Here is a 20,082-nt window from a genome sequence, read left to right on the forward strand (position 1 = left end):
GAGTCTTCACCAGCACCACAGTTCAAAAGCATCAATTCTTCGGCGCTCAGCTTTCTTTACAGTCCAACTCTCACACTGATACATGATCACTGGAAAAACCATAGCCTTGACTAGACGGATCTTTGTTGGCAAAGTAATGTCTCTGAAGTCTAAAGAGAGGCCAGCTAATTGGAGCTCAGCCTGCCGGCAGTCAGAGGAGGGAGTGAGGTTGTGGGTCTCTCTCCCTGGAGGTGTTCTGGCCACAGGTTGGTGCAGAGGACCCTGAGGCACAGAGTGAAAAGGACGCCTGTATCGTTTCGGAGGATCTCTGGTGCGTCCGAATGCCCAGCTGCATGAGCAATGTTTGCACGCTGCTCTTCCAACTCACTGACCATCCACTGGCTGTGGTCATGGGGACAGAGCACATCCAGTAACTGTTTGAGAACCCTGGGGATGTAGGCTTTCCCAGTGGAGTGGAAAGAGCCTGGGCTGTGGGGTCAGGCAGACCTGGGCTTGCCTCCTCTTGGCCATGTCTGGCTGGGAGACTTCAGAAGATTCACTCAGCTCTTGGGTGTGGGCCCCATGCTGGGGAGCGGAGTTCAGGGAGCTGCCATGTTCTTTGCCTCCCGCCCTGCAGCAAGCATTGTAAGACATACAGGGGTAACATGGGTGGAGTCTGGGGTCAGCCCACGCTTAGTTCCCTTTGCCTTTTATTTCTTGCAAGGAGCTAGAGCTAGGGCCATTGGCAGGAAATCATGAAGGCCCAGAAATTTCATGGGCCTTTATGTGAAATTTGTCCCCCTCTGTCCTTCTTCAAAGGTGCTGAGCACCAGGCCTGCCCCTTGGTCCTTCCTAAATGGCCGCTCTTTCTCCACAGCTTGTTCATGGCTCGTGCCTCCCCCTCAATAACTTTTCCTTGAAGATGCTACCCAAATTATGGGTAGTGGTGGTGGGTGGGTGGGGTTGGGAGGTTGGTGCCAATAATACGGTGGCCACTCTTTCTTAGCAGGCGGAACCTCCTCTTCCTGTGCTCCTGGGTCTTGATTCTGTATAGTTCTCCATGTCCTGGGTGGGGTGAGAATCCTTCCAGTTTCAGAGTTCACAAGCAGCCCGAATGGGTGCGTGTTCTACCCATTTGTCGAGGTTCAGCCCAGACACCACCTCCTCTGGGAAGCGGTGCCTGCTTTCTCCCTGTTCCCTGAACATTCTGTGCCATACAAGCAAGCACTGTCAAGGGCCAGTCTCTTTGCCTGTGTCACTGCAGTCTCCCCAATCCCAGAGTAAACCCTCAAGGACTGGGACCAGGTCATCTGATTTTCTCAATCTATCACAGTGTTTATCTCTGTCTTGGGAAGACAGTGAAAAAGGGAAAGCATGAGTTGCTCAGTCATGTCTAACTCTTTGCGATCCTATGGACTATAGACCGCCAGGCTCCTCTGTCCATGGAATTCACTAGGCAAAAATACTGGAGTGGGTAGCCATTCCCTTCTCCAGGGGATCTTCCCTACCCAGGAATCGAACCCAGGTCTCCTGCATTGCAGGCTAAGATTCTTTACAATCTCAGCCACCCAGGAAGGCCAAAGTGAAAGTGTTAGTCATTCAGTCAGTGAAGAAGTGAAGTGAAGTCGCTCAGTCGTGTCCAACTCTTTGTGACCCCATGGACTGTAGCCTACCAGGCTTCACAGACCATGGGATTTTCCAGGCAAGAGTACTGGAGTGGGTTGCCATTTCCTTCTCCAAGGGGTCTTCCCAACCCAGGGATCGAACCCAGGTCTCCCACATTGTAGGCAGACGCTTTACCCTCTGAGCCACCAGGGAAGCCCATGTCAGTAGGTACCCAATAAAAGCTGCTTGATTTTTTTTTTTTTTCCAAACTTCCTCTCACGAAAGTCTAGTCTAGAGCAGGAGGAGTAAACAGAAAGTTAGCATTCATTCATTCAACCAACATTTTACAAATGTCTCAAACTCGTGATTCATGAACTAAAACTGCCCATAGGCATGTGTCATGAGGTCAACAGTCAGTTTTGCTGTTGTTTTGTTTTAAATTATTGTAAATGTTTTTTTTTTAAAAACTGCCCACAGATTTTACTCTGAATTTCTGGGCTCTCTTAAATGTTCGGCTGATACTGAGCTGTGGCTCCCCTCTGTAGAAAGGCCTTCTCTAGGTCATGGCGGTCTACCCAGCTTTACCCCTTTGGGTTCCTGCTAGCCTCCTTCGGCATTTGCATTTAGTTTGAGAGAGACTGACATCAGTAGGAATCCCAAGGCATTTTGAGCTTAGAGATACCTGAGTTCCTGGATTGTATCCTGATCTGCTCTAGGATGTGCCTCTCCATCCCAGTTCAGCCCAAGATTCTTTCTCTTCCTGGTGCACCAAGTCCTGATTCCCACAGCGGGCCCCCTGCCTCCAGTCGGTCTTGAGGACAGAGCTTCTGGCAGTAAACTGAGCATCCCTGCCCCAGGGGCCTCGCCCAGTGCATGGGCAGCCCTAGGTGGGCAGGTGTGTGCCCCAGCAGGGCCCAGCTTCAGGTTGAGCCCAGAGACCCCAGCAGCTGCTTTGTGTGAGTCAGGTCCCAGGCTGGGGGTGGGGGGAGGCTGTGTGGGGAGACCACCCACTCCAAATGCCACTTCCCTAGAACCTCCTTTCAAAGACACCCTGGGAAGTGACCCTCCATTTGGCCCGGGGCAGTGACCCGAGTTTGCCCACGCTCTGAGGGCAGTAGGGACCCTGCCGAGGACCCACTTCCTGCCCTCCTCAGGCCCAGATTTCAAAGCTGTATTCACTCTTCCTTCTCTTCCCGCCCGCCTCTTGCCCTCCTCTCCTCCCCAACATTCTTTGCTTCTTGTTTATATTGCAGAAAACATCTGTGAGAGTAAATGACTGAGATGAAAGATCTTGGCAAAGAGCTATTTTTCTTTGCTTGGCTTAAAGGGGGGACAGATGAAGACTTCAGCCTCACCCTCGCCCTCCCCAGCGGGACTCCCTCCCCCACCTCCCGGGGAGAGGAGAAATGGGATCTGAATGAAGACAGACCAGAAGGTGGCCCAGCCGGCCCCAAGTCCCCAGGCAGGGGAGGTTGTTTTTCCAGTGGAACAAGCTGGCCTGGAGGAAAAGCCCGTGGAAAGAGGCTCGGCTTGCTTCTGCAGCTGGGTCGGCAGTGTTCCCTGCCGGCTCTCTGCTCTCTGCCTGCATGCGCTGCAGGCAGCATGGCCATGTCCACTGGCAGCAAACCCCTTGTTCTGAGCTCTGAGGCAAGTTATGGAGGAGGGACCGTCCCACCAGCTTTCCTCCCCTCTGCTTCTCTCTCTTGACGGCTTGCTCAGTTTTACAGGGAACGACAGCCTGGGCGTCATGTCTTCTCTCCAGCCTCAAAGGAGCTGTGTGGTTCTGGATAAGTTAGTAACTTTTCTGATCCTCAGTTTATCCATCTGTGAAATGGGGATAGTGATACTTAACTTCACACAGAATGGAACAATATAACAAGCACATTCCACACAAAACTGGGCACTTCATAAATACTTAAAAAATGGTGACGAGGGGGTGGCACTGGTGGCGGAGATGATGACCCGATGGGATATGGGGTGGGAGGGAAGGAGAAAGTTGATGCTGAGTCTCTGGGTGACTTGCAGGACCTCCATCTTCTCTGCAGATGGAGTTGAGTTTTTCCCCTTCTCTCTGTAGAGGGATTAGGATCATGAAGTAGAGCAGATACTCTTGACATACCTGAGATGAAGGGGTGATAGGGAAACTTCACCACTCTTGGCCCTGTAGGGGCTGTTTCTCTCTGTGCCTGTAGGCTCCATGGTACGCACCAGTTCTCCTGTCTGGTCTTACTAGCCAGGGAGGTCAGAAGCCCTTGTCATGTAGATGAAGTCTCTGTGCCATGCATCATGAAGACAGACCTGTCAGGGCTGGCTGGGGCCCGGTGGCCTGGGGTCTCTGGGATGCTGGCTTAGAGGTTCCCATAGGAAAAGGCAGAGGATGAGGCTGCCCTCAGAGGGTGGCTTGGGGAGCCCTTCCCCGCCATCTCACCTGCCCACCCGGCCCAGAACCTCTCTCCTTTACACACTGCCTGACAGTCCTGCTCCTAGAGTCCTGCAATGACATGGTCAGATCTCAGGAAGAAACCAGCATCTGGACCAGGGCAAGGCAGCTCTCATTTGGCAAAATGATGTGAGCAAATTCTTACCAGGATGGCACATGTTGAGGGGCGTGGGGTAAGTTTGACTCAGGTACAACAGGAAGAAGAAAAGTTGGCACAGGTGCATGGCTTAGGCGGAAAGCAGAGGTCCAGGGAGAGAAACTTCCTCCTAGCCTGATCACTGTCCAAACTGAATCTGGCAGGCTGGCCAACAGAGTCTAGGATGTTTGTTCATAGATGATCAAGCAGGTGGGCCCAGAGCGGAAGGCCCAGGCAGACGGCCTGTCCCACGGCTACTGGACTTGCTCTGTCAAACCTTTCGCACCCCGTGGAGAGGTGACCTTCTTCTGTGTACAGGCCTCCCTCTGTGAAGTACAGACCCAGGAAGCAGAAGCCTGGATCTGTCTCCTCCTTGCGAACTTGGATGCCTGAAGCCCCCAGACTGACCCCTACCAGGGGAGCATGCACCCTGACTGAGGCATCTACCAGCTCACCTCTGCGCCTGTGAGTTGGACCCTTCTGGTCAGTGTCAGGCTGCTCAGGCTCCTCCCGCCAGGCTCACTTCGTATCATTATACCACCATCTATTTAATGATGGGGAAACTGAGTCAGAGACGCCAAGCACCATGCTTTGGTCACACAGCAATAAGTTCCAGTGAGGCTTGAACCTGGTCTGTGTGGCTTCGGAGCATCTGCATCCCCTCTCCAGCAGACCAGCCTGACGGACTGGGGATGTCCCTAGTGCAGGGATAAAATTGCCAATATCCGCGGGATCATCAAAAAAGCAAGAGAGTTCCAGAAAAACATCTATTTCTGCTTTATTGACTATGCCAAAGCCTTTGACTGTGTGGATCACAATAAACTGTAGAAAATTCTGAAAGAGATGGAAATACCAGACCACCTGACCTACCTCTTGAGAAACCTGCATGCAGGTCAGGAAGCAACAGATAGAACTGGACATGGAACAACAGACTGGTTCCAAATAGGGAAACGAGTATGGCAAGGCTGTATATTGTCACTCTGCTTATTTAACTTATATGCAGAGTACATCATGAGAAATGCTGGGCTGGAAGAAGCACAAGCTGGAATCAAGATTGCTGGGAGAAATATCAATAACCTCAGATATGCAGATGACACCACCCTTATGGCAGAAAGTGAAGAAGAACTAAAGAGCCTCTTGATGAAAGTGAAAGAGGAGAGTGAAAAAGTTGGCTTAAAGCTCAACATTCAGAAAACTAAGATCATGGCATTTGGTCCCATCAGTTCATGGCAAATAGATGGGGAAACAGTGGAAACAGTGGCTGACTTTATTTTTCTGGGCTCCAAAATCAGATGGTGATTGAAGCCATGAAATTAAAAGATGCTTACTCCTTGGAAGGAAAGTTACGACCTACCTAGACAGCATATTACAAAGCAGAGACATTACTTTGCCAACAAAGGTCCATCTAGTCAAGGCTATGATTTCTCCAGTGGTCATGTATGGATGTGAGAGTTGGACTATAAAGAAAGCTGAGCGTAGAATAATTGATGCTTTTGAACTGTGGTGTTGGAGAAGACTCTTGAGAGTCCCTTGGACTGCAAGGAGGTCCAACCAGTTCATCCTAAAGGAGATCAGTCCTGGGTGTTCATTGGAAGGACTGATGTTGAAGCTGAAACTCCAATACTTTGGCCACCTGATGTGAAGAGCTGACTCATTTGAAAAGACCCTGATTCTGGGAAAGATTGAGGGCAGGAGAAGGGACAACAGAGGATGAGATGGTTGGATGGCATCACTGACTTGAGGACATGGGTTTGGGTAAACTCCAGGAGTTGGTAATGGACAGGGAGGCCTGGCATGCTGTGGTTCATGGGGTCGCAAAGAGTCGGACACGACTGAGCGACTAAACTGACTGAACTAGTCCAGGGGCAGCCACAGGTGACTCAGCTAATTGAGCTGAACAAAAACCTCAGTTCCTCAGTCACACAAGCTACATTCTAGTGCTCTGCAGCCACGTGTGGCTGGTGGCTATCAGACATGGAAGCTGCCACCTGCCCAGAAAGTTCTACTAGGCAGGAACTGTGACTGGGCTGTGCTAACTTGCTATTGTTTTAGTCATGCCATCTAAACCATTAATAAAATTAACAACTATTAATAAAATAAATAAAAATAAACTAATAAAATAGCTACAAACTAGCTATTTTTCAAACCTATGTCTTCTACCCTCTGCCTACCCGGCTTGTCTGTCCCTGAGGGGAGTGTGGTAATTAATCCCCAGGCTCTGGGAAGGAACAGGAGCCTAGCAGAGCAGAGGGGCTGGGTCCAGGCACTCAGCCCTGTCCTCAGGCCCCTCTGTACCTTCCTTGAGGCGTCTATGCAGATTTAGGGCCTGGCAAACCCCTCAGGGGGCTTCCATGATAGCTTAGCTGGTAAAGAATCCACCTGCAATGCAGAAGACCCGATTTTGATTCCTGGGTCGGGAAGATCCCCTGAAGAAGGGATAGGCTACCCACTCCAGTATTCTTGGCCTTCTCTGGGGGCTCAGACAGTAAAGAATCTGCCTGCACTGCGCGAGACCTGGGTTTGATCCCCGGGTTGGGAAGATCCCCAGGAGGAGGGCGTGGCAACCCACTCCAGTATTCTTGCCTTGGAAATCTCCACGGACAGAGGAGCCTTGTGGGCTACAGTCCATGGGGTCGCAGAGAGTTGGACACGACTGAGTGACTAAGCTACTAACCCTTCAGGGCAGCAGGGCCGTGGGGCCTGACTCCCTCACCCACCCAGGCAGGCCCAGAGGTCGTCCTTTCAGTCCCTCAGCCCTCTGAATAGGCCCTGTGAGTGAGCTTTGTGCAGAAGTGTGCAGAAAGGCCCTCTGTCTGGGAGCCCGGGAGCTGCTCTGAGTCCCACACAGAGGCCAGTCCTGTGCAGCTCTGCCCAGAGAGATCGGCTGGGGAGGGGCAGCGAGCTCCGGCGGCGCACTTCCCCTCCCTGTTCTCATGCTGGCTCGTGTGGGATGGACTGTCATCCTCGGTTACCCTACTGGGAAAGAGGGAGTCGAAGGATAGGAGAATCAGAGATGTATACACTGCCAAGGGGCTGTGTGCAGTCTAACTGGAGTCTGGCAGCTACCCTGGGAGGCAGGTGGGACTCCCTATGATCATCTTCTCTGGCGGACTGAGATGACTAATGGGCACAGGGAAACTGGCCCTGGGCACCCAGCCTTACTTGACAGAGCAAATGAGTGCCTTGTCCTTTGATTACAACCCCACTCCACTGCTAGCACTGATGGTGGCAGAGACAGAGGCTGTCTGAAGTCCAGTGAGCAGGTCGCTTGGTCTCTCCGAGGAACTGAGGGTTTCAGATCTGGACTCGTCCTGCCTGAGCCCCTTCACTCTGCACTGGATGTGTGGACTTATTTCTCTGGACTCTCCCTTAAGTGGAACTCCCAGAAGGCAGGGATCTTGTTCTGTTCCTTGCAAGAGCCAGTACCTTGACCATGCCTGGCACTAAGAAGGCCCTGAACAGACATCAGACGGATGGATGAATGGCTGGGGTTGAATGGGGCTGAACGTAGGCACAGTGTCGCCCAGAGCCTGTCTGCTGTGAGACAGTTAACCGTCTGGGAGAAAAAGAGGTGATGCCAGAGCTGGGACGGTACCACCCCTGTTCAGGACAGTCTCTATTTCCTCCTTACTAGCAACAGGATGCAGAGAAGAGAGGCTGCTCGTTTGTACAACCAGGCCCACTGGCACTGGTGCTCCGCCAGGACCCCAGATCTGAGAGCCAGTCTCTGGCTCCTGTCTTGCCCCTTGGCTTTGGTGGTTGGAAGCCAGAGACTGGCTCCTGGGGCTGACTTCCACTGCAGGCGAGAGCCCCACGGGCTCTGGGCAGGCAGGCTGGGGCTGGGCGGAGTCTGTAACTGTAGCAGGAGCGGTGTGTCAGAGGGGCCGGGGCTGCACAAGAAGACCTCAGCCAGGGTGAAATGAATCTGCCCATCTCCCCCTACTTGCCTGCCCTCTCCCCCGACCTGCACAGGTTTGCAATTCATCTGGCATCCTCAGATGCTGTTCCTGCCACCAGATGATGAAAATGGAGCTTCGTCTTGAAGCAAGAAAGAAGTAGCTCACTTCTCCCCTTCCGACTCCATTCGAGCCCCTTCCCTCCAGCCTCACCATGTGTTCTTGAAACCTGGGGCTCTTCCAAGTCCTAAATGTGCTGGAAAGTATATCCCAGAGCAGCTGCGAACCTGCTCAGGCTGCAGTGGCCCAGGGTGAATCAGAAACCAAGAGACAGGCAAGCTAACAATGCAAACCGTTGTTCGTGCACTGAGAGAGATCACCATCAGTGCTGGGGCTCCTGGGAATGAGGGGCAGTGAGCTCAACTCCCCACCACCAAGGCGCAATCATATGCACACACATACTCACACCCACCATTTGCCTCCTGGTACCATCCACACACCTTGCCCAGAAGAGTACGCTCTGGGAGAGGTGGTCCTTAGTGGGCCCTAGTCCAGGACGACTGGCCAGCTGGGCTAGCCTCTCTCTAAGCTGCTTCTATCCCAGCCATGTGCTCTTTCCCTCTAATTTAACTGGGAAGCAGTGAGGGGGAGTTGGAAGGGAGGGTTTACATGAAGCCAAATGGATTGGGATTGTCTCAACTTCCCTCTGAGCTGGGGGACCATGAAGGACAGTGGGATGCACAGCCAAAAGGGCTTCTTGGAGCCCGAGAAGATTTTGGGAAGCCAGTTTGCAGGAACCAGACACCCTGAAAAAAAAAAAAGAAAAGAAAAGAATTTGCAGGCAAGTCTCAAAGCAGGCCAGTCTCGGAGTTGGCAGCTGCTCAAGGCCGCGGTGGAGTCAGGGGCCTTTCCATCAGGCCTGATTACAACCACTCATGATCCCGGCCAACTGCAGGCATTAAGTGCCAAGTACCTACGGGGGTCTGAGCCACCCACAGAAACTGCCGTCTTCACACTCACCACATCCTGGTGAGGCGGGGGCGGGGGAGGGGGGGTTCTCCTTCCACCGCAAATGGACAAACTGAGGCTCAGGGCCACCTGACTGCCAGACGCTGCTGGTGACAAAGCTCAGTCCCTTAACCCAGTTCCTAAAGGTGAGGTTCCTTCCACCAGCTGCCTCCCACGAGCCTGGTGTAAAGGCAGGAGAGGAAGAAGGCTTAATGTAAACATTCCCTAAGGTAAACATATTTCCAGGGCCTCATCTTCCCTTGTGAGGCAGACGTGGTGCGAACTCCAGAGTGTTTCCAGGATAAAAACAGGCCTCAGCTCCAAGGCTGACACAGATGGATCCTATCCACTCCGAAGCACCAGGGTCATGTCCAACTCTGCTCTCTTTCTTTGTCCCCCATCCGCCGCTGTGTCTGAGTTTTGCATGTTCTGTCTCAGAGAGGGCTCCCAAATCCTGCCTCTTCCTTCTGTCCCCAAGCACCACTGCTTTAATTCAAGCTCCCATCATCTCTTTCTGAATTACCACCATACCTGCTCACACCACCCTCCCTGCCACCATCCTGTCATACCAAAAATGCATCTGCTCACGACACTTCCCAGCCTGAAAATCTCCTTGTTTTCCCTCATCCCCAGGCTCACGTGCGAGCATCTTAGCCACACAAGTATAAACTGGGGCCAGCCCCAGTTCCTCCTCACCACCTGTTGCTTCCCCAGGTACCTGCCACGCCAGGCACATGAAACTGTTCCCCGATGCCCCTGTGCCTTTGCACATGCCATTCTCTCTGCTTAGAATATCACCCCCCCAACACTGTCTCTACCCAGAAATGCATATCTGTCCTTTAGAACACAGTTCAAATGCCCTCTAACTCCATGCACAGTCCCATGTTTGCGTCTCTTTCGTAAGACTTCTTAAAAAAAAAACTGTAACCATCAATTACATATTTGTCTATCCCCCGGGGGTGATTTTACCTTCTGAGGACTTTTGGCTATGTCTGGAGACAACTTTGGGGAGCACTGTTACTGTCATCTAGAGGGTAGAGGCCAGGGATGCTGCTAAACACTGTACAATGCACAGGACAGCCCTAGGACTAAGAATTATTTAGCCCCACATGTGCCAAGATTGAGCCACTCTGTATTAGAATGTATATCTCTAAGGTGACTTCTTCTTTGTGTCTTTTTGTCTGCAGTGCTTGGCCTAAAGAGGTATCTGACAAATATATGGCAGACTGACTAATAGTTTTCTGTCCTCTCTGTCTATAACATGTGGGTCACTTTGAGACTAGGTAATTTGACCAATAGTGAGGTTGACCAATAGTGAGGAAGTATATTGAAAAGGATGCAATAAAACATGTTCTTGAATTGACGTTTGCATTCGCTGCAGGAAAGGACCTATATAATACCACTGGAGTAGATGTCAAGTTTGGCATGAACACATATCTCCACTGTAGCATCTGTTTTTTAATTAGACAGAAGCCTGTAATTGAGAAGTATCAGGTGAATTCTTTCAATGCAGGCTCACGGCTGGAGTTGACCCTTATTAGGGCAGAGGACTTGAGGATCGGCTTCATGTCCTACTGGTAGGATAGGACCAGCTTGGAGTCATTACCGATAGAATCTATAAAAATGATTAAAGTTCTGGATGCCTAGGCCTGATGAAGAAATGCAAAGGAATGATATTGTTTAATCTCAAGGAGTGATGGCTGAAGGGAGTTCTAGTGGCTGTACTTCAGTAACACGGGAGGTTTCTAAGTGGAGGACATGACCAGCCACTCTTTGGTGCCCAGGACTGAAGAAGAAGAAGCCTGTGGGGGTAGGGAGAGGGGTGGAGGTAAATGGCCCCTGGACAGAGCAAGTAAGTGCCTTTTTCCTTTGATTACATCCCCACTCCACTACTGGCACTGCTGGAGCTCTGGGGAGAGGGCTGGCCAGGTTTCAGGCCTTGCTTCTAGAACTTTCCTTTGAACTGGGGAAGCAGGAAAGACAAGGGGAGCCTGGGAGGCAGAGGGCAGGAGTATCAGGGAGGAAAAAAAGGCGAGAAAGAAGGAGAAAGGAAAGCAAGAGCAGAGAGGCAGCTGGAGAGACATCAGGAAAACGTCGAGGCCTCCGCATCTGGAAAACAGACCGGGGGCTATATTTAGACTGTCATGACTTGCAATAATTTGTGCAAGGGGGGAAAAAGGAAAATGTGAAGTTGGCGTCGTTTCAGGGAGGGAATGAGTTATAAGAAAAGAACGGCTTGATAGGGGAGAGCCGTGCACGAAGCCTCAGCCCCGGGCCCTTAGGAAAGGGCGTCTGAACAGTGCAGGCCGTCAAGAGTGAGTGATGGTGTTTACGGAGCCTGATCCAGCTCATGCCCATGTCCCCAGACAAGCCCTGTACTCTCCACCAAGGACACCGGTACATTCCTGGGCGTGCCAGGTGGCCCGTCAGCCACGGCACCGAGATGTGGGTGAGGATGCCACAGGGGGCTTTCTGGAGGGTGAGGGCCGAGGCAGGGGCTCGGCGTGGGGGCTCAGAGCTCCGTGAGCAGCACTCTGTAAATCCTAGGAATTTGTATATATTGCCGAGGCCTTTCTCCAGCTGGATTATAAATAGAGGATTAGTTCAAAGGCAGGCAGCCTTTTAAAGAGATGGTGCCAAAAGAAGCCTGCAAACCAAATACAGTAAAACCTCCTTAAGCCCCAGTTGCTTTATTCCAAATAGCATATAAGTCAAAGCAACAGGATTTCCCCGGCTAAGTGCTCCATCGTCCTTTAGGAAAAAGTCTAGGGGGTTCAAATGGAGCTATAATAAAACTTCAGTTATCCAGAATGGAATGTATTATTCCAGACAGTGGAACTTTCTGGCTAGCTCAAGGTTTGCCCTTTGAAACATTACATTTAAAATGTAATTATTTTGAATGGAAGTTTTTCTTAAAAAAAGCATTCATTTCCTAGGTTTTGAGATGGAGTATGCTGATTTTAATTTAATATTGTTATTTTGCTTAAAGTTATCTTAATAAACTTTAGTCACCATGCTGTTCTTCCAATGGACCCAAGACCTTGGAGATATGTGTGGCCATTGTCTCTATCCCAAGTCGCTTCATGTTGTTGTGCTTTTGGGGTGCCTGGGTCTACTTTTTATCCGGGAGCATGACATTTGACTCCAAGACCTAACTTTTTTTAGTCTGTTCTGGGTTGAGAAACCAGATATGCCAAGTCGTTAAAATTCTGTGTAAACAGAAAGTAAACAGAATATGAGTGAGGAATTTAGCCTCTTCTATTCCTATAGGATTTATTCAGTCTTTCTTAGAGGGTAATAGTTCATCTAGTTCTCTGGGGACAGTTGCTTTGAATTATATGCTACTTTAAATAAACCAATATGAGCCTATGCAGATAATTTTGGCTACTTAGACGTCACTTGGCTCATCTCCAGGTTCTGGTCTGATTTTAGATAGTGAGGTGTCTGGGTAGTTATGTTTTGGGTAAAGGAAGTCTGATTCTCCTTTGAACCCTATGTTCTCAAGGCCTTTGCATTTGAGGTCAATGGATTTTTTGCCTGCCTGTATGTGAGGCTTGTAGTGTGATTAAACCCAGCACGGGAAAAAGACCATAAAGAATGACCCTACCCACTTGCTCACGAATGTCCCATTTTCTATGTGCTGGAAGATGATGATGATTTCCAGGCAGGATGCTGAGCAGAAGAGCCATATGTAGCATCAAAAAATGGGAGGATAGGAAGGAATTGGGTTGTATATCGGTTCTAGGTAGAGACTGGATATTCAAATCAGGCCAACCTGGGAGGGCCTAGAGGTCCTTGGGTTGTTTCTGCTCTCTTCTGGTTAAGCAGTGATGGTCTTACTGTGGTTAATCAGATTCAGTGCTGTGTCAAGTCCTCAAATAGCTGATCTCCCATCAGCAAAGTTCAGACAGAGAAATTAGGCTCCACGAGGGGAAGTGACTTTCTATTTTCCCAGACCAACAGGCCAAAAGGGGACTCTCAGATGCGCTGTAGCCCAGGCCACCACACCAAGGCAGTGCTCTATTAGGTTGACTCAAGACAGGAGGAGTCTCACATTATTTCAAAGAGGGTTTTGAGAAGTGCTGTTACAACTTTCTCTTATATGAGAGCTCAGGGTCAGACATATTTTACTCTCATAATCAGTGTCAGATTAAAAGACAATTGGTCCCTTTGCTGAGATGTGCCTCACAGCCGATCTGCCCCCTTGCTGATCTGAGGAAATGTGCCCTACACAAACCATGCTCTGGAACACGTAATCCATCTCCCCTCCTCACATGATGGGACCACGGGTGGGCACCCACTTATGGGTGACCCAACCAATGATGACCAAAGATTGAGATGGCCTGGCTCAAAAAGATGAGCCAGGATAAATCAATCCTTTCAAGGAAATCTAGGATTGGAAGTGGAAAGACTGGAACTATTGGACACTGACGTTGAAAATGTAGCTATGGTGGGGCCATGATGTTGGCTGAGAGCTGACTTTCCTATGGCTAAGTGGAAGGTGGGAGTAAGAAGTGGAGAGCGGAGGTTTGGAGAACGTGTAGAATGTGAGGTCACTAAAGGAGGGCTGGCTGAGGCCCTCACAGCTGTCTGTTTCTGAGTCCTTGTGGATTTCTATGCTCTATCTAGAGGAAGTCTCTTCTTTGCAACAGAGAGTGCTTTGTCTAAGACTGCCACAATCTCTTTAAAACACTTGCTCAAACACCAGGAGCTCCAGGCTAGATCCATCTTAATATGTCCTTCTTCAACCTGAGGAATTCCAAGTCTTTAACATTTCCTCAGAGGACCCATTTTCCAAGGCTTTAATCTTTATGTTGTCTTTCTCTGATCCCTTCTAAAGATTTCCAAATTCTTCATGTCCCATTGCTCCATCTGGTGCCAGGGTTGCCCTTGGGGATAGCCAGGACTGATTGCAATGCACACTGCATTCCTGGTCGTCCACCCTAGGATCGCACTCTGCTTGATTTCCTAATAACAGAGCTGTCCAGCTGACTGACATGCAGACCTGCTTCTCCCCTAACCTGATACTCCTCCAGGGTCATCACTGTTACAAAATGTCAGTGCAGCAAGGGGCTCGGCAGTTATCTAGCCTAACTGTGTCATTTTAGTAATGAGGAAACTGAGTCCCAAAGAGCTCCATAACTTGCACAAGTTCAGGCAGAGTTGAATAACTTGCTTTTCCCGTATGTGTGCTGGGGCGGCGGGGGGGCGGGGGTGGGGGGAGGGGGTTGTGGTTTGCTTAATCCCACTAGTTTATAAAATTCTACAAGCTTCAGAGGGCATTTTGAGTTGTTAATATTCCAATTCAAATACATTATTTGTTATCTTTGGTGACTGATAGGCATGAGTGTGCACCACACAACTCGGTATTCACTCATGGTAGAATGAACCTCTAAATATCCCACTAATGCTCATCTTTTATATGACTGGTCATGGAAGTAGGGTATATGAAAACTGATTTATTGGGATAAGGGAAAAATATTAGAATATTTATTTTTTAAAATTTAATTTGTTGTCTTTTATAATGTATATATTATAGTAAATATATACACATGCGTATAAAGTATATGTTTATTTACTATTATATATAATTGTAAAACTCTCTCTCTCTCTCTCTCTCTATATATATATATATATCCATATATATTTGGAGGATCTTCAAGTTTTTTTATTAGTAGGCTTGTGCAATCAAGATTTTAACACATAGTTCAAGTTCAGAGTTGCTGCTCACAAAGGCACCATATAATATAATGTGGTGAGGATTGTGTATATATTTACCCAAATTCTACCTCATGCAGTTTGGTGAACCAGCAGTACTTGTACTTCAGATGAAAAACTATAAAAATAAAAATGGCACAGTTTTATTATTATTAATTATTGAAAGTCACTCAGTCGTGTCTAACTCTTTGCAACCCCATGGACTATACAGTCCAAGGAATTCTCCAGGCCAGAATACTGGAGTGGGTAGCCTTTCCCTTCTCCAGGGGATCTTCCCAACCCAGGGATCGAACCCAGGTCTCCCGCTTTGCAGGCAGATTCTTTACCAGCTGAGCCACCAGGGAACCCCAACTACAAAATACATTAAGCAAAATTAATCATTTCTGATTTTCCATTTCTTTAAAAAAAAGAAACTTATTAGAAAAATAAGAAGAGACTATTACTTTCTTAACATGAAAATGCTTCTTAAATCAAAAGCCAAGGCTCTTCTTTTTTTCAATTTTATATTATTTACTTATTACATTTATTATATTAAATTTATTTATTTAGCTATTATTATTTTGCGGGGGGCATGCCATGTATCTTGTGGGACCTTAGTTCCCTGATTGAGGTTGAACCCGGGCCTTCAGGAGTGAAAGCACTAAATCCTAATCACTGGACCACTGAGACTATTCTTAATGGCACAACATTAGAGACATTGTCATTAAAAGTAGAGATAAAATAAAGATTACATGAAACTATACAATTTTATTATATAAAAATCATTTGAAGTTTCTTCTAATGCAATAAGACATGATATAACAGTAAGAGGTAAAACTCCTAGAAAGGAGATGAATAAAATTAAGCTTTAGATGTAGGATATATGGGTTTGATCCCTGAGTCAGGAAGATCCCCTGGAGAAGGGCATGGCAACCCACTCCAGTATTCTTGCCTGGAGAATCCCATGGACAGAGGAGCCTGGTGGGCTACAGTCCATGAGGGTCACAGAGAGTTGGACACGACTGAAGTAGCTTAGCACACATGCACACAAAGTAGATTAATGTAAGACACATAAATAAAAGCCAACAAGTGGAGCAAATTATGTCCTTTTCTTCCAAAGATGTGAAAATAAATGGATAGAAGTTCCCATATATTTAGAATTTTACGGTTGGAAGAAATCTTAAATATGTACCTGACCTACAGTAGGTGCTCAATAAATATTTTTTGAATATATGAATGATTAAATGACATTGATAAGTTCACTTTTAAGAAACATGGGTTTTTCTTTATGTATAAGATTAAGAGGTTCCACAAATCATTGAGAAGGGAAGGACTTTATTCAGCAAATAGAGCTGAAACAAATTAGAGATTTGAGAGAAAAATTTATTCAGAGACTCATTGGACATCATTTCCAAATAAACTCCAAATGCTTTAAAGAGTTAAATATGAAAAACAAACAAACAAACAAAAAACAGGTAAAAGTACCTACACAAACTTCTAGAGGAGAATATAAATGAATAAACATACCTAATCTCTAAATGAGAGAGGACTCTAGACTCAAAGCATCTGGAAGGGTCATGAAAAACTAGACATTTGACTATATAAAAATGTTTAAATACTTTTACTTTGGAAATTATAGAAGCATAACTAAAAGGCAAACAACAAGCTGGGAGAAGTATTTGAATGAAATAGTGAATGACAAAAGGCTATTATCCTTTAAGAGTTCATATACTTTGACAAGAAAAACAAAAAGATAAATGAGCAAAGGCAGGAACACATAGTTTATGTAAAAGGAAGTACAAAGACCAACCTTTGGAAAGGAAGGAGGACCAGATTCATTGATAATAAAAACTTTGTGATCAATCATTTTCTTCTTATTAAAGAAGCAAGGTTTTGCTTATTTTTAAATGAAATAACTCAAAGATGCCAGTTTTATAGGGAAACAGGCATTCTTATTCACTGTTGGGGGAAAAACTAGCATCGCTTTACTGAAAAGACCTTTTGCCATATGCTTCTTGAAAATGTTCATCAACTTTGATCCATTACTTCCACTCCTGAGAATTCTACCTGTGGTAATTTGGCTAGACTTGAACCCCAGAGACGGGGGAGCCTGGTGGGCTGACGTCTATGGGGTCGCACAGAGTCGGACACGACTGAAGCGACTTAGCAGCAGCAGCAGCAGCAAATAAAAATATAGAACACTCAGTTAAATATGAATTTCAGGTGTACAACAAATATATTTTAAGAATAAGTTTGTCCCTGACAATATTTTGGGGACTAAAATACTAAAAAATTATTTATTGTTTCTCTGAAATGCAAGTTTAACTGAGCATCCTATATTTTATCTGTCAATCCTTGCTTATGGAAATAATCCAAAATCCTGCAAAGATTCAGGCACAGATCTTTGTTACAATTTTATTTATGATGATAGCAAAAATATCAAAGGAAAATAAATTTTCAGCAGTAGGAGAACGGGAAAGGGTCTGCGTCTGAAGTTTCTAATGACAATACGTACGTTTGTTGTTGAGTCCACCAAGTAGTCCGACTCTTCGTGACCCCATGACTGCAGCACACCAAGTTTCCCTGTCCCTCACCACCTCCCGGAGTTTGCACAAGTTCATGTTCATTAAAACAGTGATGCCATCCAACCATCTCATCCTCTGTTGCCTTCTTCTCCTTCTGCCTTGAATCTTTCTCAGCATCAAGGTCATAAGGACAATACTTATAATAAGAGGTAAAGTTAAAAAACAAGCAGGCGCTGCATATCCCTTAAGATGGCTACTATCAAAACAGAACAAAACAAAATGGAAAATAACAAGTGTTAGGGAGAATGTGATGAAGAAATGGGAACCCTTGTATACTGTCGGTGGGAATGTAAAACAGTACAGCCAATGTGGAAAACAGCATGGCAGTTCCTCAAAAAATTAAACATACAACTAACATAGGATCCAGCAATTCCACTTCTGGGTATATACCCCAAAGAATTAAAAGAAGGATCTCGAAGAGATTATTTGTACACCTATGTTTATAGCGGCATTATTCATAATAGCTAAAATGTGAAAGAAACCCAAGTGTCTATTGATGTATATAGGGATAAGCAAAATGTGGTATTGCAATGAAATATTTTTCAGCCTTAAAAAAGAAAAGAAATTCTGACACATGCTACCTCATGAATGAAATTTGAGGACATTTGCGAAGTGAAATAAGCCAGTCACTAAAAGACAAATACTATATGATATCACTTATTTATATAAGTGGGCTTCCCTGATAGCTCAGTTGGTAAAGAATCCGTCTGCAATGCAGGAGACCCCGGTTTGATTCCTGGGTCGGGAAGATCCACTGGAGAAGGGATAGGCTACCCACTCCATGATGCCTGGGCTTCCCTTGTGGCTCAGCTGGTAAAGAATCTGCCTGCAACACGGGAAACTTGGGTTCTGGCCTGGAAAATTCCATGGACTGTATAATCCATGAGATTGCAAAGAGTCAGACAAGACTAAGCGATTTTCACTTTTACTTTTCACTTTCATCACTTATTTAAGAAAATTAGAGTAGTCAAAATAATAGAGAGAGAAACTAGAGTGGTGGTTGCCAGAGGCTGGGGGTAGGGTGGTGAGGAATCGGTGTTTAATGGGTACAGAATTTCAGTTGTGCAAGAGGAAGAGTCCTGGAGATGGAAAGTGGTGATGGTTGTACAACATGTAAAATAGGGACATGTACAAAATGTCCCTATTTTACACTTAACTGTACACTTAAAAATAGCTTAGGTGGTAAATTTTTGGTATATTTTACCACAATAAAAAGTTTAAAACAAGTGAGGCCAAAGCTATGATCTCAAGTACATAGAACAATAAGCACAGGTTCAGTTCAGTTGCTCAGTCATGTCCGACTCTCTGTGACCCCATGGACTGCAGCACGCCAGGCCTCCCTGTCCATCACCAACTCCAAGAATTCACTCAAACTCATGACAGGAGAGAAACACAAAATGCCAAGAGTGGCTCCCGCTGAGTGCTGAGACTATTTTTATTCTCTTCTCTCTATATTAATAGTTTTTTTTTTCTTCTAATGTCTCCAGCATGAGCATAGATCAACGGCAGGTGTGGAGTTAATTAAGAAAATATAATAAAACCAAAATTGAGACATGGTCCCAACCTGAACCATTGTTTGATGACATATCTAGGAGAGTCCGAACAAATGACACTCTGAGGTGAGATAGGAAATGGATGGACGGGTGATGCCTCTTCTAATACAGCCCTGCTCTTGAGGCAGAGATTCACAAAGGAGAGCAACCCTCAGGGTGGTATGAGGGCTTCAAAAAGTGGCAGCAGAAACCAGGGTCTTGTTTCCATGTAGGGTCCCAGGATGGAGTCCCAGCTTCAAAGAAGGATTCTAGGGGTTCCTAGGGTGGCAGAGAAGAGGCAGAAAGAGGTAGTTCCTATAGTCGGGTGACCAGGAACAGGCCCCATGGCAAGAGTCCTGGGCCTCAGCCTGGCACCAGAAGAGGGCCACACCCTACAGCCCTGCAGAATGCTCGCCTCTCCCCCAAGACCTTAGGGGCAACCTTCTGAGCATTCAGTAGGTGTTCATTGCATGAACTGCGATGAACACATAAATATTTGTTGTGTGAATCAGCATGCTAGCAATGCCCACGGCACACTAACCCTCCAAGAACTCTTTTTTTCCCCCCAAATCTTAATTTTAATTGGAGGATAAATATTTTACAATATTGTAATGGTTTCTGCCATATATCAACATGAATCAGCCACAGGCTTACACATGTCCTCTCCCTCATAAGCACCCTCTCAAAGCTTCCTCCCACTTCCCTCCCCATCCCACCCCTCTAGGTTGCCACAAAGCACTGGCTTTGGTTCCCGGGATCATACAGCAAATTTCCACTGGCCATCTATTTTACATATGGTAATGTATATGTTTCAATACTACTCTCTCAAGTCATCCCACCCTCTCCCTCCCCTACTGTGACCAAAAGTCTGTTCTTAATGTCTTTGTCTTCTCTGCTGCCCTGCAAATAAGATCATCAGTACCATCTTTCTAGATTCCATATATATGTGTTAATATATGATATTTGTCTTTCTTTTTCTGATTTACTTCATTCTATATAATAGGCTCTAGGTTCATCCACCTCATTAGAACTGACTTTAATGCATTCCTTTTCATAGGTGAGTAATATTCCATTGTGTATATATACCACAACTCCTTTATCCATTTATCTGTCAATGGACATTGAGGTTGCTTCCAAGTCCTAGCTATTGTAAATAATGCTGCAGTGAACATTGGGGTACACATGCCTTTTTCAGTTATGGTTT

This window comes from Bos grunniens, chromosome 10 (genome assembly GCF_055505025.1).
Source record: "Bos grunniens cultivar Pamir isolate PY7600 chromosome 10, Bosgru_T2T1.0, whole genome shotgun sequence".
Lineage (NCBI taxonomy): Eukaryota > Metazoa > Chordata > Mammalia > Artiodactyla > Bovidae > Bos > Bos grunniens.